This window comes from Sapajus apella, unplaced genomic scaffold (genome assembly GCF_009761245.1).
Source record: "Sapajus apella isolate SASKATOON/1434 unplaced genomic scaffold, GSC_monkey_1.0 scaffold8, whole genome shotgun sequence".
NCBI lineage: Eukaryota > Metazoa > Chordata > Mammalia > Primates > Cebidae > Sapajus > Sapajus apella.
The window spans coordinates 1032214-1051201 of record NW_022436948.1 but is presented as its reverse complement, the minus strand read 5'-3'; the positions used below and the strand labels follow the sequence as shown (position 1 = coordinate 1051201).

At 41.9% G+C, this 18988-nt stretch overlaps 1 protein-coding gene across 2 annotated transcripts in view; it reads left to right on the top strand.

Moving 5' to 3' along the window:
• The window catches only part of PCBP3 (poly(rC) binding protein 3), a 264296-nt gene that overhangs the window by 46457 nt on the left and 198851 nt on the right, over positions 1-18988 (top strand). The gene's annotated exons all lie outside the window — the stretch shown is intronic.

Sequence of the window (18988 nt, the reverse complement as noted above, 5' to 3'; positions counted from 1 at the left end):
ATCATAATGAAAAAGCTTGAAGTGTTGTAGGAAGTACTATGATGTGACACAGAAACATGAAGTGGGCACTTGCTGTTGGGAAAATGGCACCAACAGACTTGTTTGACACAGGGTTGCCACAAACCTTCAGTTTGTAAAAAAACTTAATATCCGTGAAGTGCAATAAAACAAGGGATGCCTATATATTGAAAACTGTGAAAATTCAACAGTGAAAAAATAAACAATTCAACTAAAAACTGTATGAAAGACATGAAGAAACATTTCACTTAAGGAGGTATAAAGATGACAGAATAATACCTGAAAAGATGTTCAGTATTATTAGCCATTTATGAAATGCAAATTAAAATTATGATGAGATATCACCACACAATATGGGAATGGCTAAGATTTAAAAAAAGCTGTGACAACAGCAGTTGATGGTGGAGATGTGGTGGAACTGGATCCTTCATACATTGCTGGTGGGAATATAAAATAGTACAGGAACTCAGGGATGCAGTTTGCCAGATTCTTGTAACTAAATTTGCAGCTACCACACAACTCAGCAATGTGACTTCTGGACAGTTATGTCAAAGAAATGAAAGCCGTGTGCACACAAGCACTTACTTACAAATGTTCAAAGTAGGTTTACTTGAAAGAGCCTAATGTTGGAAACAGCCCCAGAGCTCTTCTGTGGACAACTGTGGGTGTCTGTGCTGTGGAACACTACCCAGCAATGGAAAGGACTGAAGGATGACATGTGTAGCACCTAGGGGGTCTCCAGAGAGTTATGCGGAGTCAAAAACACCAATCCCAAAGGCTTACGTACCACATGACTCCATGCATAGAACATTGTGAAGATGGGAAGATTGTAGAAATAGAGAACAGATTACTGGTTGTCAGGGGTTAAGAAATGTTAATTCCTTAACTTCTTCAGGGCTGTGGTTGTAGAGAAACATGAGAGATCCTTGTCATGATGGAAGTGTTCTTTATGTTGACTGTGTCAGAGTTAGTACCTTGGTATTGATACTGCACTACATTGTTGCATGATGTCACTGTTGGGGGAAACTGAGTTAAGGCACATGGAGTATCTGAATTACTTTTGTCCCTGCCTGTGAATCTACAAGTATCTCAAAATCAATGGGTTTATGAGCTTCACAGGCCTGGCCTCTGCCTGCTCCCTAGACTCACTTCCTGCCACCTGCCCCTGCTTGCCCTGTTTAACCTCATCAGCATTCTTGCTGTTCCTAACACAAACAGAGAGTCCAACTGTAACTCATTTTACTTCTGTTTTTACTTTGGTTTCCGGAAATCTCAGGTTTTGAGGCCAATATTTCTATAATTCAAATCCATGGTATCCATACAAGTGCCAGGCCCTGATCTAGGTCCTTGAGCCGTATGAGTGGACAGAACAGAATCCTCTCTCCCCAAGGAGACTTATGTTCTGTTGAGGGACAGATGCAGTGACCAGGAGATGTGATAAAGACATCATTTGTATGCCATAACAGAAGCAATACAGGGTAAGGGAGAGCCGCCTTCTTACAGGTGGAGGACAGGGCTGCCCTCACTGAGGAGGTGACAAGTACATATCTCGGGAAGAGCATTTCTGGAGGAGGGAATGTTGAGAGCAGATGCCCAGGACAGCAAGGAGAGGCTGGTGTGGCAGGAGCAGAGGGTAAGGAGGGCGATGTTGACAGGGAGGTACAGCAGCTGGGAGAGGGTGAGTAGGTCTTGAAGGGCCTTGGAGGCCGATCGGAGAATTAGACCTTTACTCCGTGGGAAATAGGGAGCCATTGCAGGGTTTTGAGCAGAGCAGTGATATGAATAGACTTAGGCTCTTCCGGGATGATTGTGCCTGCTGTTTCAGGGGGCATGAACAGAAGAAGGAGTGCGTTCACCAAGGAGGGTGGTGGTGGCTGTGTCCAGGGTGGCAGCAGTGGATATATATGGTGGCTGAGTTCTGGATGTAGTTTGGTGGCAGATCTCCTGGGGCTTGCTCATGAACATGCGTGTGACATGAAAAGGAGAGGCATCAAGAGTGGCTCTTGGCCTGATAGTCTAGGAATGTGGCTTTGCAGTTGTCACATGAGGTTGCAGTTTGGACATGTCCTGTGGAAGATAGCAACTGGATGTTACATGTGAGCGGGGTTTGGGAGAGGGGACTGGTACATGGAGAAGATGGTGGGGAGTGGTTTGACTTTAGATGAATGGATGGAATTACCGAGTGGGGAGTACAAGAAGAGATGAGGATCCAGAACTGAGGCTGGCCCTTTGGCCAATGTCAAGAGGTTGGAAGGGAAGACACGCTTCTCTTGGGGAGTTGGGAAAAATAAACTGGTCAGCTGGCGGAAAGCCAAGGGGCATTGCCCAGCCACTGAGTGGGTGGTGGTGAAGGTCATACCAGATGCTGGGCATGGCTCCAAGGGGACCCTGGTGGCAACCCTAAGCAGTATGGAGTCAGTGGTGGCTGGGAGAAGGGCAGATTTGGTCTGGGGTGGAGCAGAATCCTCAGGAATGCGGGGAGTTGATGTAGTTTTCCTACAGCAAAGAGTAAGGAAACGTGGTAGTTGGTGGGGCAACTGGGAACAAGAGCAGGAAGTTTTAAAAGAAGACATGCTAGCTTATGTTGCTGTGGTCTGCAGGCAGCTGCAGACTGGGAGGCTGCAGTGTCTGCCCCCATTGTCCTGCACCCCCCTGACAGAGGCGCCCCAGGGGGCTCCAGGGAAGTGCTGTCTGCTGCTGGGGAGGTAATCGGAAACGGGAAGGAGGGAGACATGGAGACATAAAACACTGTCTAAGTGAAGGGCAATCGTATTTGAAGTAATTTGAAGATTGACAGGAAATTCATAAAGGGAATATGGAGTTCCATTTACAACAGCGAGAGATCGCCTTGTCCATAGCTTCCCGATCTCTGGAAGAACAGAAGTTGCTGCTGGCAGAGTTCCAAAACATGAAAATGTAAAATGGAATTGAATAATCTCTCCTAAATCAATTTTGTGAGGCAAATGACCTAGAGAGTGATGTGATACAGTGCAGGTAGACGACACAGAGCACTGCTGTCTGCTGAATACATGATGACAGTTGACTCTGAAGATAACCAAATACCAGCTTCCCTTTGGTGTCTGGAGCCTGGTTTCTGCCGTTAACCTCCACAGAGCCCATCTTGGGGAGGTGTGCCTCTTTTTCTGGCTTGAGTGTGCTGATTCCAGAGTCTGTTGTGAGGGTCATCTTGCTGGCTCCGAGGAGCTCTCTCTCTGGGCCCCACCACAGGGCCCCTGTGGCCTCTTGTCAGGAGCACTGGGCTGTTGCTCTCTGTGCAGCATGGTGATGGATGCGTCCTTTGAACGAGGCTCATTTGCTTATGTGAGTTCCCTTGATCAGCCAGGTTCCCGGGCAATCCTTAGTGGCTGTGTCAGCCACTAAGGCCAAGTGAGGGCTGTTGCTGTTTGTAATTAAGGGATACCTTCAGTTTGAGGCCCTACCCCTGTGAGGAGGGGCCTGAGTGAGCATCTTAGGGCCTCTGTGTGAGGTCACAGCAGGACCCAGATTGGAGATTTGGGCACAGTAGGTAAGTGATGCCAGGGCTGGGAAGAGCAGGGGCCATCCTCAGCAGGGGCCATCCTCAGCAGGGCCCCTCCTCAGCTGGGGATGGCTCCTGTGCATATGGTCATGAGGGCTCCTGTGGCTCCCTGGGGAGCCTAGCAGTTGGTAGCTGTTTTCTTTGGGGATTCTTTACTGAGAGTGCGCTTCTACCTGGCTTCACCTGCTTAAGGCATTTCAGGATGCTCCTGTCTGTGAATTGGCAGGGAAAGTTACCAACAGTGTGGACCTCTGGGTCCACAGAGAACAGAGAACCTCTGGGCACTGTGGTTGCCACAAATCAGGGATCTGCATATGTTTTTTTGTCAAGGCTTGTATAGTAAAATTTTTAGGCATGAGGGTCACATGTGGTCTCTTATAGTCCTCCCCTCCCACCTTTTAAAATCATAAAAGTCATTTTTAGTTCATAGGTTGTACAAAAATGATCTGTGAGCCATGGCTTACTGACCCTGCTGGGAGCCCAGAGGCAGGAATAAAATGCTGACTTGGCCCTAGTGCTCACTATCTCAGTCCCTGTAGAGGTGAGAGAAGCACCTAGCATGTCCCTTGTTGGGGCAGATCATTCTTTTGCACACGTGTGTTTATGTCATTGTGAAAGTCAGTTTTGAAGAGGACCCTCTGTCTTTCTTACAGACTTCCACCATTCAGGACACTCAGTTGTCAGAGTCTTTTCCACCTTTACATTAGCAATGTTGTGTTTTAGAAAATCTTCCTCATTGCTGCAAAGCAACAGAGATAGTGAATTTGAACAAACCTTTTGTTCTCCTGGAGCAGGCTTCTCTACTCTGACCACACATTAGTCATCTAGGAGGGTTTTTGCAAAAACAGCAGTGCCACGGACCCCTAACCAGGAAAGCTGAGTCTTAGGGGAGGCCTGACACCACTGTGTAGCCAAAGGAAGAGCCCGCTGAACAGGCTCACAGCATCTGGCAGCAGGTTCATTGATTCTGAGCGTGCTGCCTGGATGCCCAGTCTGGCTGACGTTACAGTATGCAGAATCTCTGTACATTGGTGTGTGACAGGAGCTCACTGTTGCTGCTAGTGCAGGCTTCTTATTTCCCTCCCTCTCCTCCCTCCCTCCCTTCTCTTCTCTCCCTTCCCTCTCCTTCTGCCATCTCTCTCTACTGCCTGTTTTTCATACCTCTTTCTATTTCTCTCTCTCCTTTTCTCTAGCTCCCTCCCCAGCCCCTACTGGTGCCCATATACTGTAAATGCTCTCAAATTGAGGAAAGGTTTTCGGCTTAATCAGCAAGTGCTGGTTCAATTAGCACAAATCCCAAATGACATGAGGCGGTCTTTTAGCATTGAAGTTGAGAAGCCCTAGCCAGGCGGAGGGAGGCGGGCTGGTGTGGAGCATCCACGGTGTGCACTTAGGGATGAGCTCACTGCACACCAGCAAGACCCTGTTCTCTTTCTGCTTCAGTTGATGCTCTTTCAGTTCCCAGTGGGACTGACAACTAGGAATTCGGTATTTACTTTTAAAAATATTTATCTCTACAACTTTGATCAAACAGAGTTCAAGAAACTGCTTAGAAGGAGGTTGGTAAAAAGATGACAGAAAATTTCATGGTTATGAGGCTTGTCAGTATGTTTATTTCATCCTTTTCTATAACGTTTATTTCTAAGCCCCTAAGGCCAGCCTCTGCTTGCTCTTTATGCTGACTGTGTGCGTGCACATTATTGATACAAGTGGGGAAAGAGTAATGCTTTCTACTTGGAAATAGTTCCTGATAGAAGCCTTGAAATTGGAATACTTTTTTGTCTCTGGGGATCTAGGTCAGTGCTTCTGAAACTTTCGTGTGCATAAAGTCACCTGGGTTTTTAAAATGCAGATTCTGGCTAAGTGCAGTAGCTCACGCCTGTGATTCCAGCACTTTGGGAGGCTGAGGTGGGTGGATCACCTGAGGTCAGGAGTTCGAAACCAGCCTGGCTGACATGGTGAAACCCTGTCTGTAATAAGAATAAAAAAATTGGCTGGGCATGGTGGCAGGAGCCTGTAATCCCAGCTATTCGGGAGCCTTAGGCAGGAGAATCACTTGAACCTAGGAAGCAGAGGTTGCAGTGAGCTGAGATCACGCCATTGCATTCCAGCCTGGGAGACAAAGTGAGACTCTATCTCAAAAATAAATAAATAAATGAAAAAAATTTTAAAAATGCAGATTCTGACCTAGTAGATGTGAGGCATGGGGATCTGCATTTCCAGCGAGCACCTCTGTCCACACTTTGTGAGGCTCTGGGCCATCATTGCACACCATCCTTGACTGAAGCATAATCACATTGATTCCAGAGGACATTTGCCAAATACAGAGGAATTATTAGGAGCATAATATCCAAAAAGTGGAGGTGATAGTCCTGCTTCTCTGTGTACTGCCTGCCTGTTCTCAGACTCCTGGGAAAGGGAGGGAGAGAATGGGGCCATCACTGGAGCGTGTGGACAGGGAACGTGTCAAGAGCGCACGCTGAAGCGTCTGCTGAGCTGCAGAGCTGAGTCCTCCCAGGTGTCATCCTGACTGCATGTGCAGCCCCAGGAAGCTGGTCCTCCCAGGTGAGGAGGATGACTTGAGAAGCTTGCTCAAGGTGATTGCACTGGTGTCAGGATTTAGGCTAGGTGTCTTCAGTGGCAAAGCCCATGTTCTGCTTCATCATTGAATAAAACTATGGGACTGAGGAAGTTTAGTTCTACTGAGATAGCCCGACTCAGCTTACCCTGCTTCCCTCCTTCCTTGGGGTTCCACATGCCGAAATTGGGAAAAAGCTTTAGACTGGCTCTGTGTGAAAGGAGGGTGTTTAGGATCACCATGTGGGTGCTGTTGGGGAGGCATTGGTTGCAGCTTTTCTTCCCAAGGGCTAGGGTGGTGCTCTGGTCTCCTGAAGGTATTCCTGCAGAGGCTAGGCCACCTTGTAGGAGGAGGCATGGGAGGAGGGTCAGAATCTGCATTTCTGTCCAACTCCAACGTTAAATTGCTGCTGTGAGATTTCAGGGATCCAGTGAATCCCCATGGTCTCTGACTCCCTGAACCCTGGAGGGACACTGTTGATCAAGAAGCCAAGGAGGGTGACACCACTGTTTGGCTGCTTAGGTTTAGAAACCCCTAGAAATCTTGGGAGCTGATGAAGGATTCTCCCATAATTCAGGAAATAAAGTGAAAGAGATCACTTGTAAAACATAGCTTCATATAAGCAAACTTCACGAGATAAAGAAAGAAAGTTAATGTTTCATTTCAGTAGAAAAAGAAAAGCTAGCAGCATAGCTTGTGGCAGGGGCGGGAGTTAATACAATGAGGGGTTAATCCCTTCAAAGGTTCAGAAATACTTTTAGGGAATTAATGTCCAAGATCTAATGGCATATTGGTGACTGTGATTCATGCGGGTTCTGTAGAAGCTTTTAGACCCTGGCTCTGTTTCAAGGGCAGAAGAATCCTTTGTTTGCCGTGGGAGCATTTGCACCGTTCACACAAATGTCCAGTTGTCCAGAAAGCTCTGCACATGGCTGGGTGAGGCCCCCATTGGCAGGCCTGCGTGTGTGCAGATGTCAAGGGACCCAGCATGGATGAAGAAGCTGGCCTGAGCTTCAGTGGCTGGTAGATGTGATTTCAAAGACTGGATCTCTTCCTTGCTAGCAGTAGAACTTTTGGACAAATGCTTAGCCTTTCTGGGCCTCTGTTTCCCTATCCATAAAACACAAACAATAGTGCCTGTCTTGCTGAGCTGGCATGAGGAGAGCAGCAGTGCAGAGGGAGTGCCTGGCATGCTGTAAGTTTTAACAGAAGGGGCTGCTGTTATGGCAGGGTCCAAATTTATAGCCTGTCTTCAGAACATTCAGTCTCCTAAGCTGAGTATTCATTGTAAGAATTAAGAAATACTTTGGGAGCAAGGCTGACATTTAAGCACATCACATACCTTAGTGAGAGGGGAAACACTGTACGTTTTAGATATACGACATCTAACTGGGTGCCTCAAATGATGACATACTGAGTACTTCCCGTAAACTGGTACTAGGTTCCTCTTCTAAACAATTTAGAAGAAAATCTAGGCAAAACCATTCAGGACATAGGTGTAGGCAAGGACTTCATGACCAAAACACCAAAAGCATTGACAACAAAAGCCAAAATAGACAAATGGGACCTAATCAAACTCCACAGCTTCTGCACAGCAAAAGAAACAGTCATTAGAGTGAATCGGCAACCAACAGAATGGGAAAAAATTTTTGCAGTTTACCCATCTGACAAAGGGCTGATATCCAGAATTTACAAAGAACTAAAACAGATTTACAAGAAAAAAACTAACAAGCCCATTCAAAAGTGGGCAAAGGATATGAACAGACACTTTACAAAAGAAGACATACATGAGGCCAACAAACATATGAAAAAATGCTCATCATCACTGGTCATCAGAGCAATGCAAATCAAAACAACATTGAGATACCATCTCACACCAGTTAGAATGGCGATCATTTAAAAATCTGGAGACAGATGCTGGAGAGGATATGGAGAAATAGCAACACTTTTGCACTGTTGGTGGGAGTGTAAATTAGTTCAACCATTGTGGAAGAGAGTGTGGCGATTCCTCAGGGACCTAGAAATAGAAATTCCATTTGACCCAGCAATCCCATTACTGGGTATATATGCAAAGGATTACAAATTGTTCTACTATAAGGACACGTGCACACGAATGTTCATTGCAGCACTGTTTACAATAGCAAAGACCTGGACCCAACCCAAATGCCCATCGACGATAGACTGGATAGGGAAAATGTGGCACATATACACCATGGAATATTATGCAGCCATCAAAAACGATGAGTTTGGGTCCTTTGTGGGGACATGGATGAACCTGGAAACCATCATTCTCAGCAAACTGACAGAAGAGCAGAAGATCAAACACCACATGTTCTCACTCATAGGCGGGTGTTGAACAATGAGAACACATGGACACAGGGAGGGGAGCACTACACACTGGGGTCAGTTGGGGGGAAATAGGGGAGGGACGGTGGGGGGTGGGGAGCTGAGGAGAGATAGCAAGGGGAGAAATGCCAGATGTAGGTGATGGGGAGGAAGGCAGTAAATCACACTGCCACGTGTGTACCTGTGCAACAGTTTTGCATGTTCTTCACATGTACCCCAAAACCTAAAATGCAATAAAATAAACAAATGGGGGAAAAAAAAAAGAATCTTCACCCTGACCTCTGCACTGTCAGTGTCTGAAGGTATGTGACGACTTTTCAGAATTTGACACTGCTGTGAGAGCTGCTGTTATCCCAACATGAACAGACTAAACTAACACTGGGGCCTTTTTTTCCATTAATTGCTATTTCTTAAAAAATATTTTTTCAAATTTTAGAATAGTGCTCATTAGATTTACAGAATGATGATGAGGATAGTAGAGAGAATCTTTGTAAACCCACATCCAGTTTAACATCTTACATCAGCAAGGAACATTTGTCATAATTAATGGGCCAATATCAAGCCATTATTATTAACTAAAGTCCATACTTTAGATTTCTTCAGTTTTCTCCTAATGTCCTTTTCTATTCTAGGATCCCTGCCAAGATCCCACATTACATTTAATCATTGTGGTTCCTCAGGCTCCTCTTGGCTGTGACAGCTTCTCAGACTTTCCTTGTTTTTGATGACTTTTGACAGTTTTGAGGAGGACTGGACAGGTATTTTATAGAATGTGCCTCAGTTGGTATCTGCTGGGACCTGGTGTTTTCTTGTGATTAGTTATGGGTTTTGAGGATGAAGACCACCGAGATAAACTGCCAGTTCTATCACATGTCAAGGAAGCTCACTGTCAACAAGACTCATCACTGTTCATGGTGACCTTGATCACCTGGCTGAGGTGTGTTTGTCAGATATTTTCACTGTAAAGTGACTCTTGTTTTTTTCTGTCGTTCCATACTGTGCTGTTTGGAAGGAAGTCATCTTGTGTAGTACACACTTAAAGGGAGGAGGGTTGTGCTCCACCTCACTGAGGATGGAGTATCTGTATAAATGAGTTAGACTAAGATTATCTTGGGAGATTTATCTGCTGTCCCACTTTTTTTTTTTAAGTTCTTAGGTTTATAGGTCCATGTTGCATTTTATTTTTCTCTCAAATTGCTCCAGCTTTGTCCACTGGGAGCACTTTCAGTTGGCTCCTATGTCGCCTTGACATACCTGCATCATTGTGTGTGTGTTTTGTTTTTAAGCACCTCTCCTTTCTGGTACTACTGAAAGTGATGATGTTCCAACCTCATTTTGTATATAATATTTCCTGCCCTTGTGCTAGGATCAGCCATTTCTCCAAGGAGTCCTGGTTCCTTTTATTGGAGAATAATATAAGAAACCAATATCTAGGTGTTGAATGTGTTTGTTGCTATGGGAGTTTTGTTGCTTTTAGTCCATCTTAGCTGAGAGAATGAAAGAGATACATGTTTGTATACTAACTAACCTGTATATATACACATGTCTATAGATATTTCTATATGTAATGATCTGTATTTTTCTTGAGCTAACCTATATATGTATACATCTGTAGATATTTCTGTATGTAATTATCTATATCTGATTGAGCATCCGTTCATACTGACATTTGTAACTTGAATCCATTGCTGCACAGATTATTCTAGCCTTCTCCCCTTGCTGACCTCTCACTCCAACAGTGAGAAACCTGGCTCGCACCATCCACTATTCATTTACTTAATTGTTCACCTTCAGTATACATGTATAGCAATATGAGAATTGTTACCTGGTACCCCTTGGTAAACAACTTTGTCAACTAGAGTACTGTACTTATGTACTTCTGTGCTTACAATTCCTTTTTCCTTCAACTGTAGAGATTTTGCTCCTTTCTAAAATGACTTAGGTCACCACCTTATTCCCTAGCTCCTTTGGTAAGGTTGTTTAATATATTTTAATACACTTAGATTGTTTTGTCATTTTCCACATGTTGTCTTGAGATTGGACCTCCTAAATGATTTTTTAAAATGAAGTACATGCTTTAAGGTTTAATTTTTGTGCTGTAAAGTTCTAAGGTTTTTGAGAACTGCTTCATGTTTTGTAGTTATCATTAGAGTATCATACAGAGTAGTTTCACTGACCTAAAAATCCCCTGTGCTTCGTCTCCTTACCCATGCCCCTGAATCCCTGATGATCACTGATCTGTTAACCATCTCTATAATTTTGCCCTTTCCAGAATGTCATATAGTTAGAGTGATACAGTATGTAGCTTTAGTGGTATACATTTAAAGTTCATCTGTCTTCATAGCTTGATAGTTTCTTTTTATCACTGAATAATATTCTATTGTATAAATGTACCTTGATTTGTTTATCCGTTCACTTACTGAAAGATGTCTTGGTTGGTTCTAGTTTTGGGCAGTTATGAATAAAGTTGCTATAAAACATTTGTGTGCAGATTTTTGTGTGGATATAAGTTTTCAATTCATTTGGGCAAATACCAGGGAGCATAATTGCTGGATCATATTGTAAAGGTACGTTTACTTTGTAAGAAACTAGCAAACGTTCTTCCAAAGTGGCTTTGCATTCCCACCAGCAGCGAATGAGATTTCTTGCTGTTTCACATCCTTATCAACATTTAGTATTTTCTGGTTTTTTGATATTAATAATTCTAACAGGTGTGAGGTAGCATCTTGTTTTAATATATAGTTTCCTAATTTTGATGTATTTTTTTCATGTGGTGGTCCAGTTTTGAAAACTGACTCTTTTATACCTCTTTCAAGTAAATGTTTACTTTTCCAAATGATTTTCTCAGAATCTTTACTGACACTGTACACATTGGTTTGTCGTCATCATCTTATTAGCCTGAGCTGTTATATGCTAATTATGATGATGGTTATTATACATTTCTTATGAGGGTTGCTCTTTCTTTCTTTTGTTTTTTTTTTCTATTGAGACAGGGTCTCACTCTGTCACCCAGGCTGGAGTGCAGTGGTGCAGTCATGGCTCACTGCAGCCTTTGACTTCCTGTACTTAAGTGATCCTCCTGCCACAGCCTCCTCAGTAGCTGGGACCACATGCATATGCCACCATATCCAGCTAATTAAAGAAAATTATTTGTAGAGGTGTGGTCTCACTGTGTTGCCCACGCTGGTCTCAAACTTCTGGGCTTAAGTGATCCTCCTGCCATGGCCTCCCAAAGTGTTGGGATTACAGGTGTGAACCACTGCACCTGGCTGAGGATTGCTCTTTCTATGAGTCATTTACGTTGAACTATTAATGCCTTTGCAGGCAACTACAGAGGCCAGCTTCTAGGACCACATGGGAATTTGGGGATAAAATGTATTATTTAGACTTTAGGAAATTACTTCTAGTAGTAATGAATTCCAGATTTCAACATGCCACCACTGCTAAAAAGTTGTGCTTGGTGTCCCTTTATCTTCCAGATAAAGTCCAGCCAGCAAGCTTCTTGGCCTGACATTCCAGATCTTCTGGCATTTGCTTGCAGGCTCTCTCTCTAGTTTGACCTACTAGTTCTCCCTTTTAGTTGGTTTATGCTCCAGACAAACTGGGATGAGCTGCTGGCCTTGCTATTGCTTTCTACCTGCCAGGACTGCCCTTCTACATACTGCATAAGCAGTCCTGCCCACGTGGCCCCATGCAGACACACCTTGTCTATCCCTGTGGTGTTCTTATCTACCCAGGGCCTGCTATTGAATATTGTCACTCACTAATGACTACCTTATGAAGGCAGAGTGAGATTTCTTCCTTACTTTGCACATGGTTATTCACGTACCTGCCCCCTCTTCCTAAGACAGCGTGGACTCCCTGAAGATGTGCCTGCACCTGCTGACACCATGCTCCACTGCTTGCCTGGCACATGAGGGAGCACAGGACAGGCCACACTCTTTGGAGCACCTGCCATTCCAGCAGCCTCTTGATGGTGCTGGTGCTGATGAGAATGACGCTGCAGGTGTGCGGTCATGGAAGTCTGCTTCAGCATCTCCTCCCACAGCTTTCCCGAAGTAGGAGCCAGTTCTACTGTCTTGGCTCTGCTTCTGATTTCTGTTTTCTTCATTTGCATTTGATATTTCTGTTGTTACCTTATGAAAGTAGCCTGTTGCCAGGACAGCTAGGGGTGGGGCATGTGCAGAACCACTTGGTCAAACTCCAGTTGTGTTCTTACTTTATTTCTGTTTTGGGGATGGGAGAATGTAAACGTCGTAAACTTCTGTCTAGAAGAGCTAGTGGGTGCCCAGGGATATGGGCCTATGGTGTTTGTAAGAGCAAAACAGTAGAAACAATTTAACTAGCCTCAGTAAGGGGAACCAGACATTTGTTTTATGCACATAGTCAAAAATTATTAAACACTAAAATGAATGAATTAGATCTATGGGTATCAAAATGGATAAATCTCAGTAACAATGTTAACAAAGCAGGTTGCAAAAGGATATATGCAGTTTGGTATTTTTGTTTTTGGATATGCACGTGGCTAGTGAAGATACATACACCTGAATGTGAGCACTAATGTGCCATTTCCGGATTATATGATTGCCTTCCTATAGGGAGGGAGGGGTATCAGTGGAGTATAGGGCTTTGGTGTATCTGCAAGCATCTTTAAAAGAGGCCTGAAGCAAATAAAGCAAAATGTTGAGAACTTTTTAATTTTCATGGTAAGTATATAGATGCCTGTTACGTTTATTTTTCGAATTGAGGTATAATTTGCATACCGTAAAATCCATCTCATTAAAGCATACAAGGGAGTAGTTTTTGGTATTAATATATTTACAGAGTTGTGTAACCATTGTCACTAATTTCAGAACATTTTTTATACCCTGAAAATAATCCCATGTACATTATCAGTCACTCTACAGTCTTTCCTTCCCCAAGAAATGGGAATGAAAATGCCAGACTGTTTTCCAAATTGGCTGCATCATTTTGCATTCTTGCCAGCAATTTATGAGTGTTCCAATTTTGCATGTCTTTATCAGCACTTGTTATTGTCCGTCTTTTTTTATTATTACCATTCTAGTGAATGTGAAGCAGCATATCAGTGTTATTTTAATCGCCATTTCCCTGATGGCTGATGATGTTGAAAAGCTTTTCATGTGCTTATTGGCCTTTTGCGTACATTTTCTTGGGAAATGTATATTCAAATAATTTGCCCATTTTTTAACTGAGTCATCTTTTTATTGTTGTAGGAATTCTTTATGTATTCTGGATACTAGTTCCTTACTAGATTTGCCAAACTTTTCCTTTGTTCTGTGGGTTGACTTTTTACTTTTTTGATCATGTCCTTGTAAGCATAAAAGTTTTTAATTTTAAGTTCAATTTATTTTTTTCTTTCATTGCTTATACTTATGATGTCATATCTAAGAAATCACTGCCTAATCCAAGATCACATTTTCATATTTTTCACATTTTATTCTAAGAGCTTTATAGGTTTAGCCCATAGGTCTTTGATTCATTTTGAATTAATTTTTGTCTATAGTATTAAATAGGGTTCCAGATTCATTCTTTTACATGTGGCTATCCAGTTGTCTCAGCACACTTTATTAAAATGAATAGTGTTTCTCTTGGCAGTCTTAGTTAAAATGAGTTGACTGTAAATGTAAGGGTTAATTTGTTTATTTCCATATGTATATATGGGGAGGGAAAGAGAATATATTTATATGTACTTCATTATACCCTGAATTAGTCTGCTAGGGCTGCCATAACAAAATACCACACACTGAATGGCTTAAACAGCAGAATTTATTTTCTCATAGTTCTGGAAGCCGGAAGTCTAAAATCAAAGTGTTGGCAGCTTTGGTTTCTTCTGGGGACTCTCTTCTAGGTTTGGAGATGACATCCTCTTGCTGTGTCTTCACTGGCCTTTTGCTATGAGGATACCAGTCCTCTTCTTATAAGGACACTAGTTCTGTTGGATTAAGGCCCCACTCTTATGACCTCATTCAGTCTTAATTATTAATAGCTCTTTAAAGTCTCTATGTTTAAATACAGTGATTTGGGGGATTAGGTCTTCAACACATGAATTTTGTGGGGATACAGTTTAGTCCAGAACATGTCCATGTAACAATGTATTGAATGTTGTAGCTTTGTAACAAGTTTTCCAGTTGGGAAATGTGAGTCCTCTGATTTTTGTTTTCTTTTTTAAGATTGTTTTGGCTATTCTGAGTCCCTTGAGTTTTCATATGAATTTCAGGATCAGCTTGTCAATTTCTGTCAGAAAGTCATCTGGAATTTTGATTGAGATTGCACTGAATTTGTAGATTAGTTTAGGACGTATTGCCATCTTAATAATATTACATTTTTCAATTGATGAACATAAGATGTTTTTCCATTTATTTAGGCCTTGTTTGATTTCTTTCCCTTTTTTTTTTTTTTTTGAAGCTTTTGGTGTACAAATCTTGTATTTTTAAAAATTAAATCTATTCCGAATTTTCAATTTCTTTTTGTTGCTGTTATGAATTTTTTAAATTTTATTTTTGGATTGTTCATTGCTAGTGTACAGAAATACAGTTAATATTTGTATATTGATCTTGTATTCTGCCACCTTGCTGAACTTTATTATACCAGTTTTTTAGTGGATTTCTTAGTATTTTCTATGTATAATATCATGTCATCTCCAAACCAATATTTGTGTTTTTCCTTTCCAGTCTGGATGCCCTGTATTTCTTTTTCTTGCCTAATTGCCCTGGCTAAAACCTTCAGTATGGTGTTGATTGCACTGGAAAGGGCAGACATCCTTGTCCTGTTTTTCATCTTAGGGGAAAAGCTGTCAGTCTTTTACCATTGAGCATGATGTTAGGTGTGAATTTTTCATAGATATCCATTATCAAGTTAATAAACCTTCCCTTTATTCCTAGTTTTTTTGAGTGTTTTTATCATTAGACATTGAAATTTGCCAAATGCTTTTTCTGTGTCTATTGAGATGATCATGTGGTTTTTGTCCTTTATTCCATTAATATGATGTATTGCATTGATTGATTTTTGGATTTTAAGCCAACTTTGCATTTTGGATAAAATCCACTTGATCATGGTGTATAATCCCTTTATATATTGCTAGATTTGGTTTACTAGTATTTTTGTTGTGAAGTTTTACATCTGTATTCATAAGAGATAATGGCCTGTTGTTTTCTTTGTCTAGGTTTGATATTGGGCTAACACTGGCCTCATAAAATGAGTTGGGAAATATCCTTTTCTAGTCTGTATTTTGAAAGAGTTTGTGAGGGGTGGGTGTTACTACTTAAATGTTTGGCAGAATACAGGAGTGATGCCTGGACTTTTCCTTATGGAAAGTTTTTTGGTTATTAAATCTCTTCAGTTGTTTTAGGTTTGTTCAGATTTCGCTTTTTTTCTTGAGTCAGTTTCTATAGTTTCTGTGTGTTTCTAGGAATTTGTTCATCTAGGTTATTTAATTTGTTGATATAAAATTGTTTCTAGTATTTTCTTATAATCTTTCTTATTTCTGCAAGATTGGCAGTGATGTCTCCTCTTTCATTCCTAATTTTAATAATTTGATTCTTCTCTAATTTTTTTTTACTAGTCTAGGTGAATATTTGTCAATTTTGTTGATCTTTTCAAGAAATTAACTTTTGGTTTTGTTTTCTCTTCTGTGTTAATTTCTTGTTGCCCTAATATTTGTCGTTTCATTCCTTCTGCTTACTTTGGGTTTAGTTTTCTCTTGTTTTACTAGTTTCTTAAGATGAAAATTTAGGTTATCGAATTCAGATATTACTTCTTTTTTAAGAGTAGGTGTTTACAGCTTTGAAAGACTCCTGTCCTGTTCTGCTTCTTCCATGCCAACCAGGCTGCTGGTTCTCATTGATTGCTGGGGTCTTGGTTTTCCAGGCTCAGATGCAGCTGCGGGGAAGGGGATGGGAGTAGGGTAAGTTAAATGCTGCAAAGCTCACTGTTCTTACCAAGGTCCAGTTGTTTTTCTTGATCAGTGATCCTTGGATTACTACAAGCCTTTGATGAATTTCCAGACCTCTTAAAAAGTTTATTGTGACAATTTTGCCAGTGTTCTCATTGCTTTTGCAGAGAGGTAAGCTGTTAGTAGTTATTACTCTGCTATTCTCATTGATGCCATCTGTGTCCTGTGTTTTATAATGAACACTTTTCAAAAAATGCAGGTGATTGCCACAGGATATTTTATGAAAATTGATGAACTGCTTCTAAATGTCACAAGGAAATTAAAGCATAAGACTGCCCAACCAAGTTTGGAAAAAAACAGCAGTGCAGAGCTGCTCATTCATCTGATATCAAGATGCTCTGTAAAGTTAGAGAATAGAAACAGTGTGGGACTTGTGCTAAGCAGGGCCAAGCATCAGATCTAGAGCCCAGCTAATGGGAAGGGAGATCAGTGTGTGAGAAAGTTCCATCTTCGGTTAAACCTGACCTGGCTGAATTCAGGAAACAAGCCACATTGTGTGATTAGCTGAGCTGTATCTGGCTGACCATTCATAATCCTCACCCTGCACAAGGTTGGCTTTACCCCAGAATTAGGGCTGAAGCCAGTTGGGAAGGGGCTTTTCAGTGGATGTGAGTGACTTGGGCTACTTTTGAGGATGAAGGACAGAACAGTAAATGTTCTCAGGGGGGCCAGAGGGGCCATCACTGGGAGAGTTAAAAGAAGACAACTGAGGAACTAAGAAGTGAGAACAAGCCATACCTGGTGACAGGAAATGTGGGCAGAGAGTTTCTAGTATATCTTCTCCAAGACATACTGATATGGTTAGGCTTTGTGTCCCACTCAGATCTCATCTCAAATTGTAATCCCCCATTACCCATAATTCACACATGTCACAGGCTGGGCCAGGTGGAGGTGATTGGATCATGGGAGTGATTTCCCCCATGCTGTTCTTGTGATATTGAGTGAGTCTCACAAGATCTGATGGCTTTATAAGCATCTGGCACTTCTCCATCCTGCCACCCTGCTTCTCCTTTGCCTTCTGTCATGATTGGAAGTTTCCGGAGGCCTCCCCAGCAATGTGGAACTGTGAGTCAATTAAACCTCTTTTCTTTTTAAATTACTCAGTGTCAGGTATTTCTTCATAGCAATGTGAGAAGAGACGAATGCACATGCTAAGTCATGACACCATCTCTGGAAACTGAAAGATTGCTAGATTTTTGAACCTCTGTAGGCAAAAGCATTACCTACCAATTTCCAAGGCGAGTAGGAGGAAGTGGAAATATGTTCTGGCCTGAGGGACTAGTAGAGATGGCACCTCCAGATGGCTGTCAGAGATAAGCCAGCAGGAAGACTGCAAAGGTCTTCAACATCTATCAGTCCTTTGTACCTAAAGAGGAATACTCACTACTACTCATACTTTATTTAGGGCTCAGTATATGCAAAATATTATACTTAAGTTCTGGGATACATGTGCAGAACGTGCAAGTTTGTTACATAGGTATACATGTGCCATAGTGGTTTGCTGCACCCATCAAGCTGTCATCTACACTAGGTATTTCTCCTAATTCTATCCCCACCTCCCCCCCCCACCCCTGGCAGGCTCCAGTATGTGATGTTCCCCTCCCTGTGCCCATATGTTCTCATTGTTCAACTCCCACTTGTGAGTGAGAACATATGGTGTTTGGTTTTCTGTTTCTGTGTTAGTTTGCTGAGAATTATGATTTCCAGCTTCATCTGTGTCCCTGCAAAGGACATGAAATCATCCTTTTTTATGGCCGTATAGTATTCCATGGTATATATGTGCCACATTTTCTTTATCTAGTCTGTCATTAATGGGCATTTGGGTTGGTTCCAAGTCTTTGCTATTGTAAACTACCATAATGAACATACGTGTACATGTGTCTTTATAACAGAATGATTTATAATTCTCTGGGTATATACACAGTAATGGGATTGATGGGTCAAATGATGTTTCTGGTTCCACATCCTTGAGGAATAGCCACACTGACTTCCACAATGGTTGAACTAATTTATACTCCCACCAACAGTGTAAAAGCATTCCTATTTCTCCATATCCTCTCCAGGGTCTGTTGTCTCCAGATTTTTTAATGATTGCCATTTTGCTGGTGTGAGATGGTATCTCAATGTGGTTTTGATTTGCATTTCTCTAATGACCCGTGATGATAAGCATTTTTCATATGTTTATTGGCTGCATAAATATCTTCTTTTGAAAAGTGTCTGTTCATATCCTTTGCCCACTTTTTGATGGGGTTGTTTGTTTTTTTCTTGTAAATGTGTTTTAGTTCTTTGTAGATTCTGGATGTTAGCCCTTTGTCAGATGGGTAGCTTGCAAAAATTTACCATTCTGTTGATTGCCAGTTCACTCTGATGATTGTTTCTTTTGGTGTGCAGAAGCTCTTAAGTTTAATTAGATACCATTTGTCTATTTTGGCTTTTTTTGCCATTGCTTTTGGTGTTTTAGTCATGAAGTCCTTGCCTATGCCTATGTCCTGAATGGTATTGCCTATGTTTTCTTTTAGGGTTTTAATGGTGTTAG